The following is a 20312-nucleotide window of genomic DNA, read 5'->3' as shown; positions in this document are numbered from 1 at the left end:
TTCACGCCATGGTCCAGGAATCCGAATCCTTGTTGTCTGCACCATCGTCTTAGCCAGTTGTTCGCATCAAGGATCCTGTTCCATCTCCTGGTGCCATGCCTGTCTACTGGAAGGATAGAAGAAAAAACTACCTGTGCATCCAGTTCCTTTACTTTCTTCCCCAACTCTTCAAAGTCCTTGCAGATTGTCGGTAGGTCCTTTCTTGCCGTGTCATTGGTGCCAACATGTATCAGAAGAAATGGGTGGACGTCCTTGGAACTGATGAGCTTTGGTATCCTATCGGTCACATCCTTGATCTTCGCACCTTCGCACCTACTTGATCTTCGCGCCTTCGCACCTACTGATACATGTAGGCACAAACGACACGGCAAGAAATGACCTACCAATTATCTGCGAAGACTTTGAAATTCTGGGGAAGAAAATAAAGGAACGGAACGTACAGGTTGTTTTCTCATCAATCCTCCCAGTCGATGGTCATGGCATCAAAAGATGGAATAGGATACTAGAGGTGAACAACTGGCTAAGGATTTTTATTCTTGGACCATGGCGTGAATTACCTCTACGATGGACTTCTCGCAAGAGATGGGATACACCTCACAAAACCTGGGAAACACACATTCGCCAGAAGACTTGCCACACTCATCAGGAGGGCTTTAAACTAGAAGAAGAGGGGATGGGAGGAAACACAGCAGACAAGAACATACAGCAGAAGGACAAACTAATCAAGGATACTAGATGTGGTAAAGAGGACCCAAGTCAACTTGTCATGTCGCTGTCAGACTCGGGGCCTGTTGTTCCGGCTTCGGCCACTAGGGGGAGCCGGACTGGCACGTCGCCGCCAGACTCGGGGCCTGCTGGTCCGGCTTCGGCCACTGGGAGGCGCCGGACTGACAAGTCGCCGTCGGACTCGGGGACGACTGTTCCTGCCTCGGCCACTGGGAGGCGCCGTGGTTCGCCCCTGGGTGAGGGTGGTGACAGAGAATAGGCTCCTGCGCAGGCATCTGGTGGGCGCAGGCTCCGTCCCTCTGTCAGTCATGTAGGGCTTACTGCATCACCATCTGGCCTGGTCCTTGGGGCGGTCCTTATTACATCATCAGTCCGGGAACCTGTGAGGGATGACCTGATCCCTCAAATACCTTGGGACTGGTCTTGCAAGCCGCTGGATATATTCTTGGTTCCCCTGCGTGTTACTGTGTGAATTGCTATAGTTAACTCCGACTTCAGCCTGGATTTCTGACCATTCTATTGCCTGCCGTTTTTGTACCTCTGCCACTCTTCCGATTTTTTGACGCTGACCTTTGCTTGGATTTCTGACCCTTCTGCTGCCTGCTGATTCTGTACCTTTGCTGCCCTTCTGGATTTACTGACCTTGGCCCGGACTTTTGACTCTACCTCTGCCTGCTGATTTTGCACCTCTGCTGCCCTCCGGCCTCCGACTCCTGCCTCCTGACCACGATTACGAGTTTTAGTTTTAACCCCTTGGCGGCTGTCCTGCTCTGGTCCACTGCTCCACCAAACAGCTACCCCCTGGGCCTTGCTACAATTCCAGATCCCTGTATAGGGGTTAAGGGTCTTGGGGTTACTCGGGGTGCTGTCCCTACTGCAGCCCAGATTCGCAGACGGCTGTCACATTATATCCGGCCCAAAAAATTGCTTTTTGTATATATGTCCATCATATATAAAAGCAGTCTCCTGAACTTTTTTTCCCTTCTTCTCCTGCCTGAATTGATTTCTTGGCCTAACACCTGCTTCAGTGCACAGCCTGAAGGAACACTCTCATCTTCCTATATCAGCATGCTGCAGCCTGGAGACTTCAAGGGAAATGCTGAGCGTCAGAAAGCCACATTTCTGGGACATCGGCCTCTGGGCAGCTCTGGTCATGCTGGCCCAGAGGCTCAGGTATTGCCCGCAAATGCGGCTAAACTTTTGTTACCCGTCTCTCTCTTGTTTTCTAAGAAATCTCTGTGTGTGAAGGCTTATGTGGATTGTGGTTCTGCAGGCAACTTCATGGATTTTTTGCTTGCAAAGAATCTTGGTGTACCTTTGCTAAGACATAATGCCCCTATTCACACCACTGTAATTAATGGTACATCTATTGTCCAGGGTGGAGCGGAATTTGTTACTACAGAAATTGCTATGTCAGTGGGGGCATTACACACAGAACATATGTCATTTTTTGTTATTCACAATTTATCACATGCGGTTGTTTTAGGTATGCCATGGTTGTGCCAGCATAATCCTGTTATTGACTGGCACTTAGGTGATATCGTGCGCTGGAGTCCACAGTGTCAGAATCACTGTATGTCGCTGTCAGTGAACCAAATTAAAATTAAAACCCCCTTTATACCATATGCATTCAGGGACTATGAGGATGTGTTTTCCATAGTGGAGTCTAAGAAATTACCTCCTCATAGTATATGACTGTCCTATAGACTTGGTCCCAGGTGCTCGTCTCCCTAAGGGGAGAATATTTAATCTCTCTGGTCCAGAGCGTGTAGCCATGAATGACTACATAGCAGACAGCCTATGAAAAGGTTTTATTTGACCCTCCACTTCACCTGTAGGGGCTGGGTTTTTCTTTCTGGAAAAAAAATATGGTGGACTCAGACCTTGTATTGATTATCGTGAGCTGAACGCTATTACTGTAAAAAATCAGTATCCGCTTCCACTCATCCCTGATCTGTTTAATCAGCTACTGGGAGCCCGTTGGTTCACTAAGCTTGATCTCCGGGGAGCTTACAATCTTGTCCGCATCAGAGACGGAGATGAGTGGAAAACAGCGTTTAACACACCTCTTGGTCATTTTGAATATCTTGTTATGCCGTTTGGGTTAAGTAACGCACCTGCCGTGTTCCAAAACTTTGTGAATGATATCTTCAGGGATATCTGTGGAGTATAGGTAGTGGTTTATTTAGATGACAATCTGATCTACTCTGCTGATGTTCTTACACACGCGCAACATGTCCGTTCTGTGCTCCAGAGACTTAGAGAACATTCTCTATTTGCCAAGCTGGAGAAGTGTGTTTTTATGGCTGAGGAGGTACAATTTTTGGGTACATGATTTCTGCTAAGGGGTTCTGGGTCGCCCTCCCAGGGCTGTAGGGTACTCGGTACCGGGCCGGTATCAGTGGGACGTGTCACAGCAGCGGTGACCCGGACCATGGCCCTGGGCACCCAAGTAATAGGAAGATGTGAATGGTGGAATGTAGTTAGATGAATAGTTCGTGACGCCACCTGTGGTGTTCGGCAAGGGAGGTGTTAAGCCGACGCTGCAGACAGATCTTCCGGGACAGATGGTGTGGTGCAGCAATGATGGTATAGCCCTCCACAGGCAGGGCTGTTGTCCCAGGGCAGTGTAGATGTGGAGACACTTAGATGGTGTAGTGTCCGGCGCAGGGGATGTAGCAGTGTCAGGCGGACGGACGCAGGAAGGAATGGAGGACACCAGGGCATGTAGTTCCAAAGCTTTACTCATAGTCTGTAGTGCCCGCTTCTGTGCCATGTCCTCCGGGTCAGGGACTCAGTCAACCTCCAGGCAAGATGGAAAGCTCCCTTCCACACTCCGCCAACTTATGTGCCTTTCCTGAACATCTCCTCTATAGTGCCTTTAAGTGTGAAGATCTCCAGTAACGTGGTACTCTGGAGTTCATCCTGACAGATGTTCCCAAGAACTCTACTTGCATGGCAGACAGCTGTAGCCTGCTTCGGGGACTCTCTACTCCTAAGTCCCGGCTCTCTATCCGTATTGTTGTTGTGCCCTCAAGTCTTAGATGGGAGTAGTGCATTTACAGCCCACTACTCCACCGGTGTCTGCTGCAGAACCATTAGTGTTCATACAACCTCGGGGACCGGGCCCCGGCCTTGCGCTTAGAACTTCTAGGCAGGGTTCTTCCTCTAACCCACATCCTCTGTGTTCCCTTTACTCCTACGTTCCGTACTTGTCCTTTCCCTTCTATGGAGTCTCAGGCTTCAGGTCAACGTCCTTCTCCTTCTTTCCTTTCCTTTCCATGCCAGTCGGCTCAGGTCACTGAGGCAGCTGCAGCACTCCTTCCTCCATCCCTCTTCCAGGGATCCCAACTCCTCCCGAGTGGCTTCCTTCCTCACTGACCTCCTGTCAGACTGACCTCTCCTCCTAAACCATCCCGCTCATATATATATACTGAACTCCACCCACCTCCCAGCACGTCTAGTGTTCCAAGCAGGGAACCAGCAAAGGTGCTCTGCTTCTCTCTAAGCAAAGAGCCGCAATGTGGTTATGCTGAACTACTCTATTGTGCGAGTGTTGGAGTGTGGTCAGGAGCCTCCAACTTACCTGGATGGTGGGGCACCACACCTTAGGAGAGAGGAAGGTGCAGTACCGCTGTGGCGACTAAGCCTCTGGGGCGCCACAGTTCCGCATGGATCCTGCCAAGATCCGACACATTAAAGAATGGGTGCAACCCAAAACTCTAAAAACGCTGCAGCGATTCTTGGGGTTTACAAATTACTACCGTAAATTTATCAAAGGCTTCTCTGAGATCGCCAAACCGCTCACGGATCTGACCCGGAAGGGGGCAGACGTGGTTAATTGGAAGCCTGAGGCACTTCAGGCATTCTCTGTTTTAAAGGATTGTTTTTCTGCCAACCCAATATTAATCCAGCCTGATCTAGACCGCCCCTTTGTGGTAGAGGTTGATGCCTCTGAGGTTGGAGTAGGGGCAGTGCTTTCCCAAGGCACTGCCTCCATCACTAAACTCCGTCCATGTGCCTTCTTTTCCTGAAAATTCTCTCCTACTGAGAAAAATTATGATATAGGGAATCGGGAATTGTTGGCCATAAAGTGGGCTTTCGATGAATGGCGCCACTTCCTCGAAGGTGCTAAACACAAGGTTACAGTGATCACAGATCACAAGAACCTGACTTACTTGGAGTCAGCTAAAAGACTGAATCCTAGGCAGGCTAGGTGGGCTTTGCTCTTCTCAAGGTTTAACTTTGTGATCACGTTTCGTCCATGGACTAAAAATGTAAGGGCTGATGCCCTCTCTCGAAGTTTCTGCCCCTCACAGGCTGAGGATTCAGAACCAGTTCCAATACTGGCCAATGGGATCGTTGTCTCGGCAGTGTCTCTGGACCTTCTGGAGGAGATCCGTAGGTCCTCATAGCCAACCCCGGACATGACGCCCCCCCAGAAATTGTTCGTTCCAGCCCCGTTTCGTCTACAAGTTCTGAAGGAGTCACATGACTCTGTCCTGGCAGGCCATCCTGGTGTCAATAATACCGCCAGACTAGTGACTAGGAATTTTTGGTGGCCGACGGTGGTTAAGGATTGTAAAGATTACGTACTAGCTTGCGAAACCTGTGCTCGCGCCAAGTCCCCCCATAATCGGCCTGCCGGCTGGCTCCAGTCCTTGCCTGCCCCAGAGAGTCCATGGACCCACATCTCCATGGACTTCATTACTGACCTGCCACCCTCAGAAGGGAAGACATACATTCACTGGCCACTTTATTAGGTACACCATGCTAGTAAGGGGTTGGACCCCCTTTTGCCTTCAGAACTGCCTCAATTCTTCGTGGCAGAGATTCAACAAGGTGCTGGAAGCATTCCTCAGAGATTTTGGACCATATTGACATGATGGCATCACACAGTTGGCGCAGATTTGTCGGCTGCACATCCCTGATGCGAATCTCCCGTTCCACCACATCCCAAAGATGCTCTATTGGATTGAGATCTGGTGACTGAGGAGGCCATTTGAGTACAGTGAACTCATTGTCATGTTCAAGAAACCAATCTGAGATGATTCGAGCTTTATGACATGGCGCATTATCCTGCTGAAAGTAGCCATCAGATGTTGGGTACATTGTGGTCATAAAGGGATGGACATGGTCAGCAACAATACTCAGGTAGGCTGTGGCGTTGCAACGATGCTCAATTGGTACCAAGGGGCCCAAAGAGTGCCAAGAAAAAATTCCCCACACCATGACACCACCACCACCAGCCTGAAGCGTTGATACAAGGCAGGATGGATCCATGCTTTCATGTTGTTTACGCCAAATTCTGACCCTACCATCCGAATGTCGCAGCAGAAATCGAGACTCATCAGACCAGGCAACGTTTTTCCAATCTTCTACTGTCCAATTTCGATGAGCTTGTGCAAATTGTAGCCTCAGTTTCCTGTTCTTAGCTGAGAGGAGTGGTACCCAGTGTGGTCTTCTGCTGCTGTAGCCCATCTGCCTCAAAGTTCGACGCACTGTGCGTTCAGAGATGCTCTTCTGCCTACCTTGGTTGTAACGGGTGGCAATTTGAGTCACTGTTGCCTTTCTATCAGCTCGAACCAGTCTGCCCATTCTCCTCTGACCTCTGGCATCAACAAGGCATTTCCGGCCACAGAACTGCCGCTCACTGGATTTTTTTTCTTTTTCGGACCATTCTCTGTAAACCCTAGAGATGGTTGTGCGTGAAAATCCCAGTAGATCAGCAGTTTCTGAAATACTCAGACCAGCCCTTCTGGCACCAACAATCATGCCACGTTCAAAGGCACTCAAATCACCTTTCTTCCCCATACTGATGCTCGGTTTGAACTGCAGGAGATTGTCTTGACCATGTCTACATGCCTAAATGCACTGAGTTGCCGCCATGTGATTGGCTGATTAGAAATTAAGTCTTAACACACAGTTGGACAGGTGTACCTAATAAAGTGGCCAGTGAGTGTATATCTGGGTGGTGGTGGACAGGTTCAGTAAGCAGTGCCATTTCGTTCCCCTGTCTGGACTACGTAATTCAGAAACTTTGAGTAAGTTGTTCGTCATTCATGTAATACGACAGCATGGCGCTCCGGTGAATATCGTGTCCGACCGAGGTACCCAGTTCGTTTCTAAATTCTGGAAGGCATTCTGCAAACGCATTGGCGTTGAATTATCCTTCTCCTCCGCTTACCACCCTGAGACCAAAGGTCAAACTGAGCGCACCAACCAGGCCCTAGAGCAGTATCTCCACTGCTATGTCTCGGAACATCAGTCCGATTGGGTGGAACATCTTCCATTAACCGAATTCGCCCTAAATAATCAATACCAAGAATCCATCAAAACCACCCCGTTCTTCTGCAATCATGATTTGCACCCACGTTTTGGTTCATTTTTGGCTAAGATGTCGGAGCAACTGGGGGTAGAGAAATCCATACATCACTTAAAGACCATCTGGTTGGAGGTGAACACAAACTTAAAAGGCTCCCAGGTCAAACAGGCTTCGGCCGCAAATAGACGGCGGTCCAAGGGGCCGCACCTGGGAGTTGGGGACAAAGTTTGGCTGTCTACCAAGAACATTAAGCTTAAGGTACCATCTGCCAAACTGGGTCCCAGATTTATTGGTCCCTATGAGATATTAGAGGTAATTAACCCGGTAGCCTTTCGTTTAAAGCTCCTTCAGTCTTTTAAAATACCCAGTGTTTTCCACAAATCCCTCCTCAAGATATACCTCTCCCGAATTCATCCTGTCCAGTCCCCTCCTCCAGTTTTGGTCAAGGGTGCCTTGGAGTACGAAGTCCAGGGTATCCTTGATTCTCGTTTGGTGAGAGGGTCCGTGCAATATTTGGTGCATTGGAAGGGCTACGGCCCAGAGGAGAGGTCCTTCACCTCCTTCACCCTGACAAACCGGGTTTTGAGGGTCTGGAGGCCCCTCTTAGAAGGGGGGTACTGTCACGTTGCTGTCAGACTCGGGGCCTGCTGTTCTGGCTTCGGCCACTAGGGGGAGCCGGACTGACACGTCGCCGTCGGACTCGGGGACGGCTGTTCCTGCCTCGGCCACTGGGAGGAGCCGTGGTTCTCCCCTGGGTGAGGGTAGTGTCAGAGAATAGGCTCCTGCACAGGCATCTGGTGAGCGCAGGCTCCGCCCCTCTGTCATGTAGGGCTTACTGCATCACCATCTGGCCTGGTCCTGGGGCGGTCCTAATTACATCATCAGTCCGGGAACCTGTGAGGGATGACCTGATCCCTCAAATACCTTGGGACTGGTCTTGCAAGCCGCCGGATATATTCTTGGTTCCCCTGCGTGTTACTGTGTGAATTGCTATAGTTAACTCTGACTTCAGCCTGGATTTCTGACCATTCTATTGCCTGCCGTTTTTATACCTCTGCCACTCTTCCGATTTTTTGACGCTGACCTTCGCTTGGATTTCTGACCCTTCTGCCGCCTGCTGATTCTGTACCTTTGCTGCCCTTCTGATTTTACTGACCTTGGCCCGGACTTTTGACTCTTCCTCTGCCTGCTGATTTTGCACCTCTGCTGCCCTCCGGCCTCCGACTCCTGCCTCCTGACCACGATTACGGGTTTTAGTTTTAACCCCTTGGCGGCTGTCCTGCTCTGGTCCACTGCTCCACCAAACAGCTACCCCCTGGGCCTTGCTACAATTCCAGATCCCTGTATAGGGGTTAAGGGTCTTGGGGTTACTCGGGGTGCTGTCCCTACTGCAGCCCAGATTCGAAGACGGCTGTCACAGTACTCAGAAGGAAGCTAAGAAAAAGGAAGCAAAACTACATTCCTGCATGCTTACCAATGCAAGAAGCCTGACCAATAAGATTGAAGATCTGGAGTTGGTAATGTATGAGGAAAAATACAACATAGTAGGAATAACTGAGACATGGTTAGACGACGGCATGACTGGGCGGCTAACTTGCAAGGATATGATTTGTTTAGGAGGGATCGTAAAAAAAGGAAAGGGGTGGAGTCTGTCTATATATAAAGTCCACTTTAAAGCCCACACTAAGAGAAGATATACAAGAGGGAAATGAAGAGGTGGAGTCTCTATGGGTGGAGATACAAGGAGGGAAAAGTAATAAAATCCTCTTAGGGGTTTGTTATAAGCCACCAAATATAACAGAAACCACTGAAAATGTATTATTGAAACAAATAGACAAAGCAGCAAATCACAATGAGGTGATTATTATGGGGGACTTCAATTACCCCGACATAGACTGGGAAACTGAATCCTGCGTATCTCAGAAAGGAAACCAATTTCTGTCAGTGACCAAGGATAATTATCTGTCACAACTTGTGCAGGGCCCAACTAGAGGGACAGCCCTTCTGGACTTAATTTTAAGCAACAGGCCAGATAGAATAACAGAAGTACAAGTCGATGGGCACCTAGGGAACAGTGACCACAATATCATACAATTCCACTTGTCCTTCAGTAAGGTGCCCTGGAAGGGGGTTACGAAAACGCTGAATTTCAGGAAAGCAAAGTTTGATCAGCTTAGAGAGGACCTTCACCGAATTGATTGGGACAATGTCCTCAAAAATAGGAGCACAGAAAATAAATGGGAAATATTGAAATCGGTTTTACACACCCACTGCAAGCTAGCCTTACCGTACAGAAATGAAAGGGCTAAGAACAGGAGAACACCAATGTGGCTAAATAAGGATATAAAAAGGGCAATAAATAACAAGAACAAGGCATTTAAGAAGCTAAAACAAGAAGGCAATGAAGAAGCATTAAAAAGTTATAGAGAAAAAAACATAATGTGTAAAAAAAACAAATACATTTAGCAAAAGTGGAAACTGAGAGACTCATTGCTAAGGAAAGTAAAACAAACCCCAAACTATTCTTTAATTATATAAACAGTAAAATGATTAAAATTGATGGTGTCGGCCCTTTAAAGAACAATGAGGGTGAAATCATAGAAAGCGATGTGGGAAAAGCAAATGTTTTAAATATTTTTTTCTCAACAGTGTTCACACAGGAAAAGGATTTGCCAGGGGAAATGCAGAGTGATAATGTAAACTCCCCATTAAGTATTACCTGTCTAACCCAGGAAGAAGTGCAGAACCGCCTTAGTAAGATTAAAATTGACAAATCACCAGGCCCTGATGGCATTCACCCTCGGGTATTAAGGAAGTTAAGTAATGTGATAGACAGGCCTCTATTCCTTATATTTAAAGACTCTATAGAAGCAGGGTCTGTTCCTTTTGATTGGCGGCAAGAAAATGTGGTACCAATATTCAAAAAGGGGTGTAAAAGGGAACCTGGAAACAATAGGCCGGTAAGCTTAACATCTGTTGTGGGTAAAGTTTTTGAAGGGTTTCTAAGGGATACCATTATGGAATATCTCCATGTTATTAAATGTTTAACTCCATATCAACATGGATTTATGAAGGATGGCTCCTGTCAAACTAACCTGATCAGCTTCTATGAGGATGTAAGCTCTCAAATGGACCAAGGAGAATCATTGGATGTCATTTATCTCGACTTCTCTAAAGCATTTGACACTGTCCCACATAAAAGATTGGTAAGTAAGATGAGAATGCTTGGGCTAGGGGAAAATGTGTGTAGATGGGTAGGTAGCTGGCTTAGTGATAGAAAACAAAGAGTGGTTATAAATGGTGCATACTCAGCTTGGGCCAGGGCTACTAGTGGGGTACCACAGGGTTCTGTATTGGGCCCCCTACTATTTAATATATTTATTAATGATCGAGTGGATGGCTTACACAGTAAAATATCAGTATTTGCAGATGATACAAAACTATGTAAGGTAGTTAACACAAAGGAGGACAGTTTGCAACTACAGACAGATTTGAGTAAATTGGAGAATTGGGCTGAAAAATGGCAAATGAGGTTTAACACAGATAAGTGTAAAGTTATGCACATGGGAAGGAGAAACAGATGCTACAATTACTTACTAAATGGGAAACTGCTGGGGAAATCAGACATGGAAAAGACTTAGGCATCTTAGCCTATAAGAAGCTAAATTGGAGTGCCCAGTGTCAGGCAGCTGCCACCAAAGCAAATAGGGTCATGGGATGCATTAGAAGAGGTCTGGGGACACGAGATGAAAACATAATTCTCCCTCTGTACAAATCACTCGTCAGACCACACTTGGAGCATTATGTGCAATTTTGGACGCCGGTGCTCAAGAAAGACATTACTGAACTTGAAAGGGTTCAAAGGCAGGCTACTAAAATGATAAATGGAGTTGGTTCACTCCAATACCCAGAAAGGTTATCAAAATTAGGCCTATTTATTCTAGAAAAGAGAAGACTTAGGGGAGACCTAATATATAGGGCAATACAGAGATCTCTCCAATGAACTGTTTGTACCAAGGACTGTGACAAGAACAAGGGGGCATTCTCTTCGTTTGGAGGAAAGAAAATTTCTGCACCAGCATAGAAGAGGGTTCTTCACGGTAAGAGCAGTGAGGCTCTGGAATTCTCTTCCTGAGGAAGTGGTGATGGCCAACTCACGGAATGAATTTAAGAAAGGAATGGATGCTTTTCTTGTGAGTAGCAGTATAAAAGATTACGAATAACATAATATTATAGGTACATGGTTGACCCAGCTTAGGGGAAGGAATTTTTTTCCCTATGGAGAAAATTGGCTTCTACTCTGTGCGTTTTTTGCCTTCCCCAGGATCAACAATGCTGAACAGCCGCACTAAAAATAGGCTGAACTAGATGGACATAAGGTCTTCCTTCAGCCTTCAAAACTATGTTACTATGTTACCTAGGAGGCAGCATACTTCTCTTGCGGTTATATCCGGTCTGCAGATGGCTGCTTCTGTGCCTCTCAGTAGTGAGTCTCCCACCACTACCACTCTTCTTCGCTTCTTGGCTGTACTTTTTGTTGTCACTTCTGGTGTTACTGTGTGCCCTTTTCTTCTTTGCTTGCTGGTTGTGCCTCATCCTTAGGTGTACCATCGTCATCCTCCGCTAGGCCTTGGTATCGGTTTGTCAGTTGTGTGGTTGGTGATGTCTCAATCGTCTTCTTGCTTCTTTTGGTCACATGCTTCCACTCGTCTGCTTTTGGAGGTTCTCTGACACTTTCTTCACCTTCTGTGACCAGTAGAGATGCTTCTGTTCTGTCTAGGAAGTCTTCATTTTCTTTGATGAGTTTCAAAGTTGCAATTCTTTTTTCCAGACCACGCACCTTTTCTTCTAAAAGGGCCACTAATCTACACTTCTGGCAGGTGAAGTTGGATTCTTCTTCTGGTCAATCTGTGAACATGTAGCACATGTTGCAGCTCACCATGTAGGTTGTCACATCTGCCATGTTGCTCCTATATCCTGCTGACTTGCTGCGTGTCTTCCTTCTTGTGTAATCTACTCAATCAGGCAAGCTTTCTTGCAATAATGTCCTAGAGGCACACGCGTGGTTCTGCGATGCTTTCCAAGCAGCTGGTCCTGGCTGTATCCAACGATGTCTTGCTTAGGGAGACTTTGCTTTTCCCAGAAGGCACCTGGAATATGCAAATTATCTTCCTCAAGCTTCAATCCCTGGTTCGGCGATGCTTTCCAAGCAGCTGGTACCGGCTGTATCCAACGATCCTCTTGCTTAGGGAGACTCTTCGCTTTTCCCAGAAGGCACCTGGAATATGCAAATTATCTTCCTCAAGCTTCAATCCCTATTTTTCCCGCATTGCACTGAGCCGCCACGCCCCCCCATGCACCGACTCCATCCTCGCCCTCAGGCTCCCAGAGACCCACCACAGCCTGCAATGATGTCTCTGGGCTGTTCTGTGGCTGCGCGCACAGGACCTATGATGAGGTCACAGGAGGGGAGGAGTCAGGGTCACATGATCAGGGTCCTCTGTGTCTGCAGGACTCTGCTGTGATGGTTGTCATGGTGCTGGATGGGGTTTCTGTGTGGGGTCAGGAGGGATTTACAGTGTGGATGTAGCGGAGCCGTATGTGTATGAGGTGTACAGAGCAGAGCCATGTGTGTACGAGGAGGTGTATGGAGCGGAGCCATGTGTGTATGAGGTGTATGGCGCACAGCCATGTGTACGAGGTATATGGAGCGGAGCCGTGTGTACAAGGTGTGCGGAGCCGCGTGTGTACGAGGTGCACGGAGCGGAGCCGCGGGTGTACGAAGTGGAGCCGCGGGTGTACAAGGTGTATGGAGCCAAGTGTGTTTGAGGTGTACAGAGCGAAGCCACGTGTGTATGGGGCGTACTGCGCGGAGCCGCGCGTGTACGAGGGGTACAGAGCGGAGCCGTGCATGTACGAGGTGTACGGAACGGAGCCATGCGTGTATGAAGTGTACAGAGTGGAGCCGCAAATGTACGAGGTGTATCGAGCCACTTGTGTATGAGGTGTATGGAGCGGAGTCGTGTGTGTACCTGGTGTATGGAGCGGAGCCGCGTGTGTGTGTACGGGATGTACGGAGCGGAGCCAAGTGTGTACGAGGCATACAAAGCGGGCTTTTCCCACGGACACAGGAGTACACAGTGGAGCTCCGAGGAGCACTTTAAAACTCGCACATGACGGTCCACCGGAAGTGATGTGCTGGAAGCTGACCAGAAATGAGGTAATTTCATGAGGAGATTGTGACGGAGCCAGGAATGCTTCAGATCCATTACCATGTCCTCCTCAGACAGCGCAGACAGCAGGATCGCCTTGGAATCGGTGATGCCGGCCATGTGAACGGATCTTGATAAGTCCTGCACCAGGAGGCTCAGTTGGGCATTACAATGGGAGCTGGGCTGCTATAGTATCTTTATAGAATCTTTCTTTCTTTCTCTATCTCTGTTTCTTCCTTTCTCTCTGTTTCTTTCTCATTTTCTGCTTTGTATTTCCCTGTCTTTTTCTTTCTCTCTCTCTCTGTTCTTTCTTTCTCTCTAATCTTTCTTTTTTTCTTTCTCTCTCTCTCTCTCTCTCTGTGTTCTTTCTCTCTCTGTTCTTTCATTCCCCTCTTTCTTTCTTTTTCTTTCCTTTCTTTCTTTCTTTCTTTCTCTGTTCTTTCTTTCTTTCTTTCTCTGTTCTTTCTTTCTTTCCCCTCTTTCTTTCTCTCTCTGTTCTTTTTCTTTCCCCTCTTTCTTTCTTTCGCTCTCCTTCCGTTCTTTTTTCTGTCCCCTCTTTCTTTCTCCCTCTGTTCTTTCCCCCCTTTCTCTCTCTGTTCTTTCTTTCTCTCTCTCTATTCTTTCTTTTTTCTTTCCCCTCTTTCTCTCGCTCTCTGTTCTTTCTTTTGCTCTGTTCTTTCTTTCTCCTCTTTCTTTCTTTCTCTCTCTCTGTTCTTCCTTTCTCTTTCTCTCTCTGTCCTTTCTTTCTATCTGTTCTCTCCCTGTTCTTTCTTTCCCCTCTTTCTTTCTTTCCCCTCTTTCTTTCTCTCTCTGTTCTTTCTCTCTCTCTCTGTTCTTTTTTTCTGTCCCCTCTTTCTTTCTCTCTCTGTTCTTTCTTTCTCTTTCTTTCTTTTTCTCTGTTCTTTCTTTCCCCTCTTTCTTTCTCTCTGTTCTTTCTTTCTTTCCCCTTTCTTTCTCTCTGTTCTTTCTTTCTTTCCCCTTTCTTTCTCTCTCTGTTTTTTCTTTCCCTCTTTCTCTCTGTTCTTTTTTTCTCTCTCTCTCTAATCTTTCTTTTTTTCTTTCTCTGTTCTTTTTTCCCCTCTTTCTTTCTTTCTATTTCTTTCCCCTCCTTTCTTTCTTTCTCTCTTTCTTTCTCTCTTTTCTTTCTCTTTCTTTCTTTACTTCTTTCTCTCTGTTTTCTTTCTTTCCCCTCTTTCTTTCGCTTTCCCTCTTCTTTTTTTCTGTCCCCTCTTTCTCTCTCTGTTCTTTCTTTCCCCTCTTTCTTTCTCTCTCTCTGTTCTTTCTTTCTCCCTGTTCTTTCTTTTTTCTTTGCCCTCTTTCTTTCTTTCTGTCTGTTCTTTCTTTCCCCTTTTTTCTCTCTCTCTTCTTTCGCTCTCTGTTTTTTTTCTTTCCCCTCTTTCTTTCTCTCTCTCTGTTCTTCCTTTCTCTTTCTTTCTCTGTTCTTTCTGTTCTTTCTATCTGTTCTCTCTGTTCTTTCTTTCCCCTCTTTCTTTCACTCTCTGTTCTTTCTTTCTCTCTATCTCTGTGTTCTTTTTTCTGCCCCACTTTCTTTCTCTTGTGTTCTTTGCCTTCTTTTTCTTTGTTCTTTCTTTCTATTTCTTTCCCCTTTCTTTCTCTCTTTTCTTTCTTTCTTTACTTCTTTCTCTCTGTTCTTTCTTTTTTCTTTCCCCTCTTTCTTTCTCTCTGTTCTTTCTTTCCCCTTTTTTTCTCTCTCTCTTCTTTCTTTCGCTCTCTGTTTTTTTCTTTCCCCTCTTTCTTTCTCTCTCTCTGTTCTTCCTTTCTCTTTCTCTCGCTGTTCTTTCTCTCTCTGTTCTTTCTTTCTATCTGTTCTCTGTTCTTTCTTTCCCCTCTTTCTTTCTTTCCCCTTTTTCTTTCACTCTCTGTTCTTTCTTTCTCTCTATCTCTGTGTTCTTTTTTTATGTCCCCTCTCTCTTTCTCTTGTGTTCTTTCTTTCTTTTTCAATGTTCTTTCTTTCCTTCCCCTTTCTTTCTCTCTCTCTGTTCTTTCTTTCACTCTGTTCTTTCTTTCCCCTCTTTCTCTCTCTGTTCTTTCTTCTTTCTTCTCTCTGTTCTTTCTTCTCTCTGTTCTTTCTCTCTCTGTTCTTTCTTTCTCTCTCCCTCTCCTTTCTTTCTTTCTTTCTTTCTTTCTTTTTCTCTCTCTCTGTTTTCTTTCTTCCTTTTCCTTAGTACCAGTCAGTGTGCCCACAGTACCAGCCACTGTGCCCATAATGCCAGCCACTGTGCTCCTCAGTACCGGTCGGTGTGACCAGCAGTGCTAAATGGGTGCTTCAATGTGGTCCTGGGTGCAGTGGTGCTTCAGTTTTAAAGGTTGTATCTGGTGTCTTTATTCTGCTGTGTGTTGCTTTGCAGCAGAGAAAGCTAAGTGTTGCATTTTTTGTTACATTGTCCCTTTTGGTGTCTGTCTTTCCATCCCTTCTTGTTGGACTAGTGCTCTCACCTGCTCATTCCCTACTTCGGGATAAGAGCAGGGCAAGTGAGGGATTAGGTATCCTGCTCGGTAATGGGGTGAAAGAACGCGTATAGGGATGATAGGGAGATCAGGGCACATCACTCACTCAGGTGAGTGCAGGATATGTCCATTCCCCCATTCCCTAACAACAGGGCCTACAATTGTTATTGTTTCCTTGGTGTTCCCTTGTGTGTTGTGCTGTTTGGTGACCGACCAAGCGTTGCGTCGGGTCACACTGGGTCAGTCACTCCGTGACATTAACACCGACCTGCACATTTTTTTTTTCTGGTAAGCCATGGCTCAAATGCAGGCCTTTGCCCAACTGCTCCAGACCCTCTCCGATCAGCACAAGGTGCTGCGTGATGAAGTGTTGCAGCAGCTGCAGCAGTTGATGGGGTTCTGGGCCTCGGCTCAGAGGCAGGCCCAACCAGAAACCCAAAATATCTCTCCCTGACAGGTTTTCTGGAGGGAGAGATACATTTTTGGTTTTTCAGGAAGCCTGCAAGTTATACTTCAGACTCCACCCTCGTTCATCAGGGAGTGAGCAACAATGGGTGGGTGTTATGAATGGGTCACCGAGGAGGATAGCAGGCCCAGGCTAAGCCACAGAAAACCAGAGAGGTTGGTAACTAAGCGGATGCAGACCCCTGATCCTGTCCACACAACTAGCAGTAGCCATGGAGCGTACCTACGATGATCCTAGACGCCTCGGCACAGCCGGAGAGCTAACTAAGCCTAAAGCAAGAAAGGGGAAATCTAAACTGCCCCGGAGCAGACCCCAAAGGAATAGATAGCCCTCAAACATATATTGTCGGTGAGACAAGATGAAAACACAAACGCAGGCAGAAAAATAGACTGGGCAAACGATGGGGCCCACACTGACTAGACAGGACAGGAAAGGAAAGACACTGTCTGCAATCACGCAAAAAAACCCTGCAAAAAGTCCAACACGTCCGATGCACAAAAACACTGAAGTCGCACGACTTCGCCCCCCCACTATATCAGCACTCTGGTATATTCTGAAAGCAAAGCAAAAAGAGACCAATATAAAAGGGGACAAAACAAACTGGCACATGCAGTAACATATGGGCGGTGATTCAGCACAGCCCCAGCTGTAGCTTGCTGACCCACAAAAAGCAGAGATAAACAAAACCAGATCAAATGCAAGCAGAATAGCAAATGAACCACTTAGCTGAACATGCAGGGAAAGAGCAGGAGACATCAGTCCTCAGGAGGCACAGGAAGAAAATCACCAGCAGGGATAGAGGGAGTCAGCTGTCTTAAATCCCAATCAGAAACCCCAGATCTCCAATCGTCTTCCTCATTATCAGGTGGCAAGCCTCTGTCAATCAGATCAGCTCCACTACCTCCAGTAACTACCAGAGGGAGCCCAGAAAGTGAACTGTCAATCTGACCAGCTCCACTATCTTCAGTAATCACCAGAGGGAAGCCAAAGAGAGAATTCACAACAGGTGGGAATCATTGTATCCCTTCTTAAGGGTGATCCTCAATCCTGGGCCTTCTCCCTGCCGACCGATTCACCATCTCTATGGTCGGTGGACGAGTTTTTCGCGGCTCTGGCGCTGGTGTATGGAGATCCTGATGGCGTCTCGCTTGCGGAATTTTGGCTCCGTCTAATCAAGCACCGGGTTGAGGAGTACTGCTCAGGGTCTGTCCCCAAGGTTGCAGGATACTCTTGTGCAGTACGCCACCCCCAGGTCGTTGGAGGCCGCCATGACCCTTGCCATCTGAGTGGATAGATGCTTGAGGGAGAGGCATACACCAAATGTGCCCCCTGTAGTCCTTTCTAGGGAGGAGGACACACCTGAGTAGGCGGATGAACCCATGCAGGTGGAAGGAATTGGTTCCCAACCGGGGTTGCCTGCAGTTTGCCGTGGTGTGGGGGCATGTTTTTTTCTGTGGGCTGACTGGTTACTTTATTGGGGTCTGCCCAGCTCGCGCCAAAGTAGCACCATCTAAGAAGTCACGTCCCCCTGGTCATGTGTAGGGAGGTGACCAGGGAGTGTATATTTTCTCCATTTTTTTCCCCCCAGTGTACCTTGTCTGCTGAAGTGGTGGTTGGCGGGGTAACTGAGAGTATACCGGTGCTTGTGGACAGTGGAGCAGGTGTCAATCTGGTGGCTGCTCACTTTGTCCAGACCCATGGCCTGAGGTGTAGGACCCTAGCAAAACCCCTAAGCGTCCAGGCCATTGACTCTGCCCCACTCAGTCAGGGGAGGGTGACCCAAGTCGTAGATGATATACACCTGCTATAGGGTCTCATCATGAAGAGTCCCTGTAATACTGCGTCTTGGGGGAATGCCAGCACCCATCATTTTAGGCCTCCCTTGGTTGAAAAAGATACAGCCTGATCATAGATTGGCGGTCCAGGGAAGTAGTCAGCTGGGATCAGTCATGTGAGGGCTGCTGCCTGGGGGCTACTGTCTCTGCCATCTTTCTACAACCATCCCCTTCTTCTCCGGTGGGGGCAGCAGAGGTGCTAGGGAGTAGGGGCAAGTCTCAACCCTCACCACAAGCTAACCCTGAGTGTCAAAGTCCTCTTAGGAGGAGGGGTCAGGGGAGGGTGGTGGTTCCCTCTGAGCATTGTGGGGGTGTGAGTGTGGCGACACAGGGGGATGCCTCTGTCGGTTCCTCGAAGAGTTCACCATCTTATGGCAGACGTATGTGTGGCAGTAATCGTTCAGGTCCAGACCTGTGTGTGGGTGTCCACCAAAATATCCGGTGGAAGTGTGCTACTTGGGCCTGGAGTTCTTGGGTGATTAGGCCGTATCGGGTGTTGATCATTCTCGGCCCAGGGACTTTCCAGCTGGAGTTACTCCCAGTAATGCAGGTTCACAACTCATTCCCCAGGTCAGCGTTCTGGAGATTTGTGGCTCCACCAGAGCCTACGTTGTTGTCACTTCCGTCAGTCCACATTTTCCCTAAACCTGATGGTCAGGTGACTACCGAGGTGATCTCGGGTGGATCGAGGCGTCCTCACCGTAGATTGTTTTCTGGTGAGGTCTGGTGTTGAGGGTCCAGAAGTCCCTCATTGAAAGGGGGGTGCTGTCACAATCCATTTTTGGATCTATGGCAGATCAGGCTTCTCAGATTAAAACTTTTTTCCTTTCAGGCCATCGGGGGCTAATGTCAGTTTTTTTCTCTCTGGCCTGCTGGTGTAATTGCATTGCTGCTGTGTCAGCTGATGTGGGTAGTGACCATTCCCACCATCCTTCAAGAGCTGCTGACTGTCGGTGTTAGAACAATCTGCAGTGACCGAGCTGGAGACAGGAGCTTCCTGGGTGCAGTGGTGCTTCAGCTTTAAACGTTATATCTGGTGTCTTTATTCTGCTGTGAGGTGCTTTGCAGCAGAGAAAGCTAAGTGTTGCATTTTTGGTTACATTGTCCCTTTTGGCGTCTGTCTTTCCATCCCTTCTTGTTTTAGTGCAGTGGTGGGACTAGTGCTCTCACATGCCAGTTCACTACTTAGGGATAAGAGCAGGGCAAGTGAGGGATTAGGTATCCTGCTCGGCAGTGGGTTGGAAGAACCTGTGCATATCATAGGATGCATGTTGTTTACTTGTCCTCCTGTAACTCCCCAACTTGAGTTCATTATCCTGGTAAAGCATATCTGCTAAGATTAATATATTTTCTTGCAATGCAGTGTTGTACAGAGATGTTATTAGCTGTATAGCAGTCAGTGCTCAGTAGATGTAATTAGACACCTGTGTGTTTCTATGTAAAGTTTGCATCACACTAAATACTTCCTGTAATTGTGTTAGCTGTGTGATCATCTGCCCAATACTTACCCATGTCGTTTGTATTCTTTATAGTTTTACCGCATGTTCTATACTCTTCACCAATAAACAAGTTAGACTACAGAGAACGGTCTGCTTATTTTGGAAGATAGAAAGTGGTTTATGCTGTATGCCAGAGTGCACACTGTCAACGTGTATGAAGGCAGAACAGTAAAACAGATATTCTAGATGCCTGCAATAGCGAATACGACTTAAGGAGCCATTTGTGCCCACACTGTGTTGCCTGCAGATACTGCAGCTGCCGCCATCCAGTCACAAGTACCGAGAGTGCAGCCCACCAAGTGCTTCATCTTTCCCGCCACACGGAAGCCCACCACGCATAGACTCAGTTTCCCGTCAGTATACTCAGCAATACGCAGCTAAGCGCACAATGTCTTGAAACAGCATATCCTCACTCAAAACAAGGTCATGAGCAAGTTCTGGCAGGTAGTCAATAGCAGAGCTCGCTGCTGTCGCTCGTGCCGAGGCCAAAGCAGCCAAGGCAAGATCCTTCTTCGCTGAACGTGAGATGCATCTAAAACTGAGTCAAGCCAAGCATGAGGCAGAGAGAGAGGCCGAAACTGCACGTTTGCAAGCAGAGCTAGGAAAACTTGCGGCAGACAAAGAGACAGCAGCTGCAATAGCTAAAGTAGAGTATTTGGAAGCTAGGAAAGATCCTGATTATGAGAGACGCAGCAACATTCTCGGACAAGATCTAGAGCAGCAAGATCCAGCGCAGCATGTCAGAGTACGTCCGTCAACATTCCGGCGTAGATGACAGCC

This window comes from Dendrobates tinctorius, unplaced genomic scaffold (genome assembly GCF_039654945.1).
Source record: "Dendrobates tinctorius isolate UK_male_01 unplaced genomic scaffold, ASM3965494v1 ptg000065l, whole genome shotgun sequence".
NCBI classification, from domain to species: Eukaryota; Metazoa; Chordata; class Amphibia; order Anura; family Dendrobatidae; genus Dendrobates; species Dendrobates tinctorius.
The sequence above is the reverse complement of the archived record's forward strand: the minus strand, read 5'-3'. Positions refer to the sequence as shown.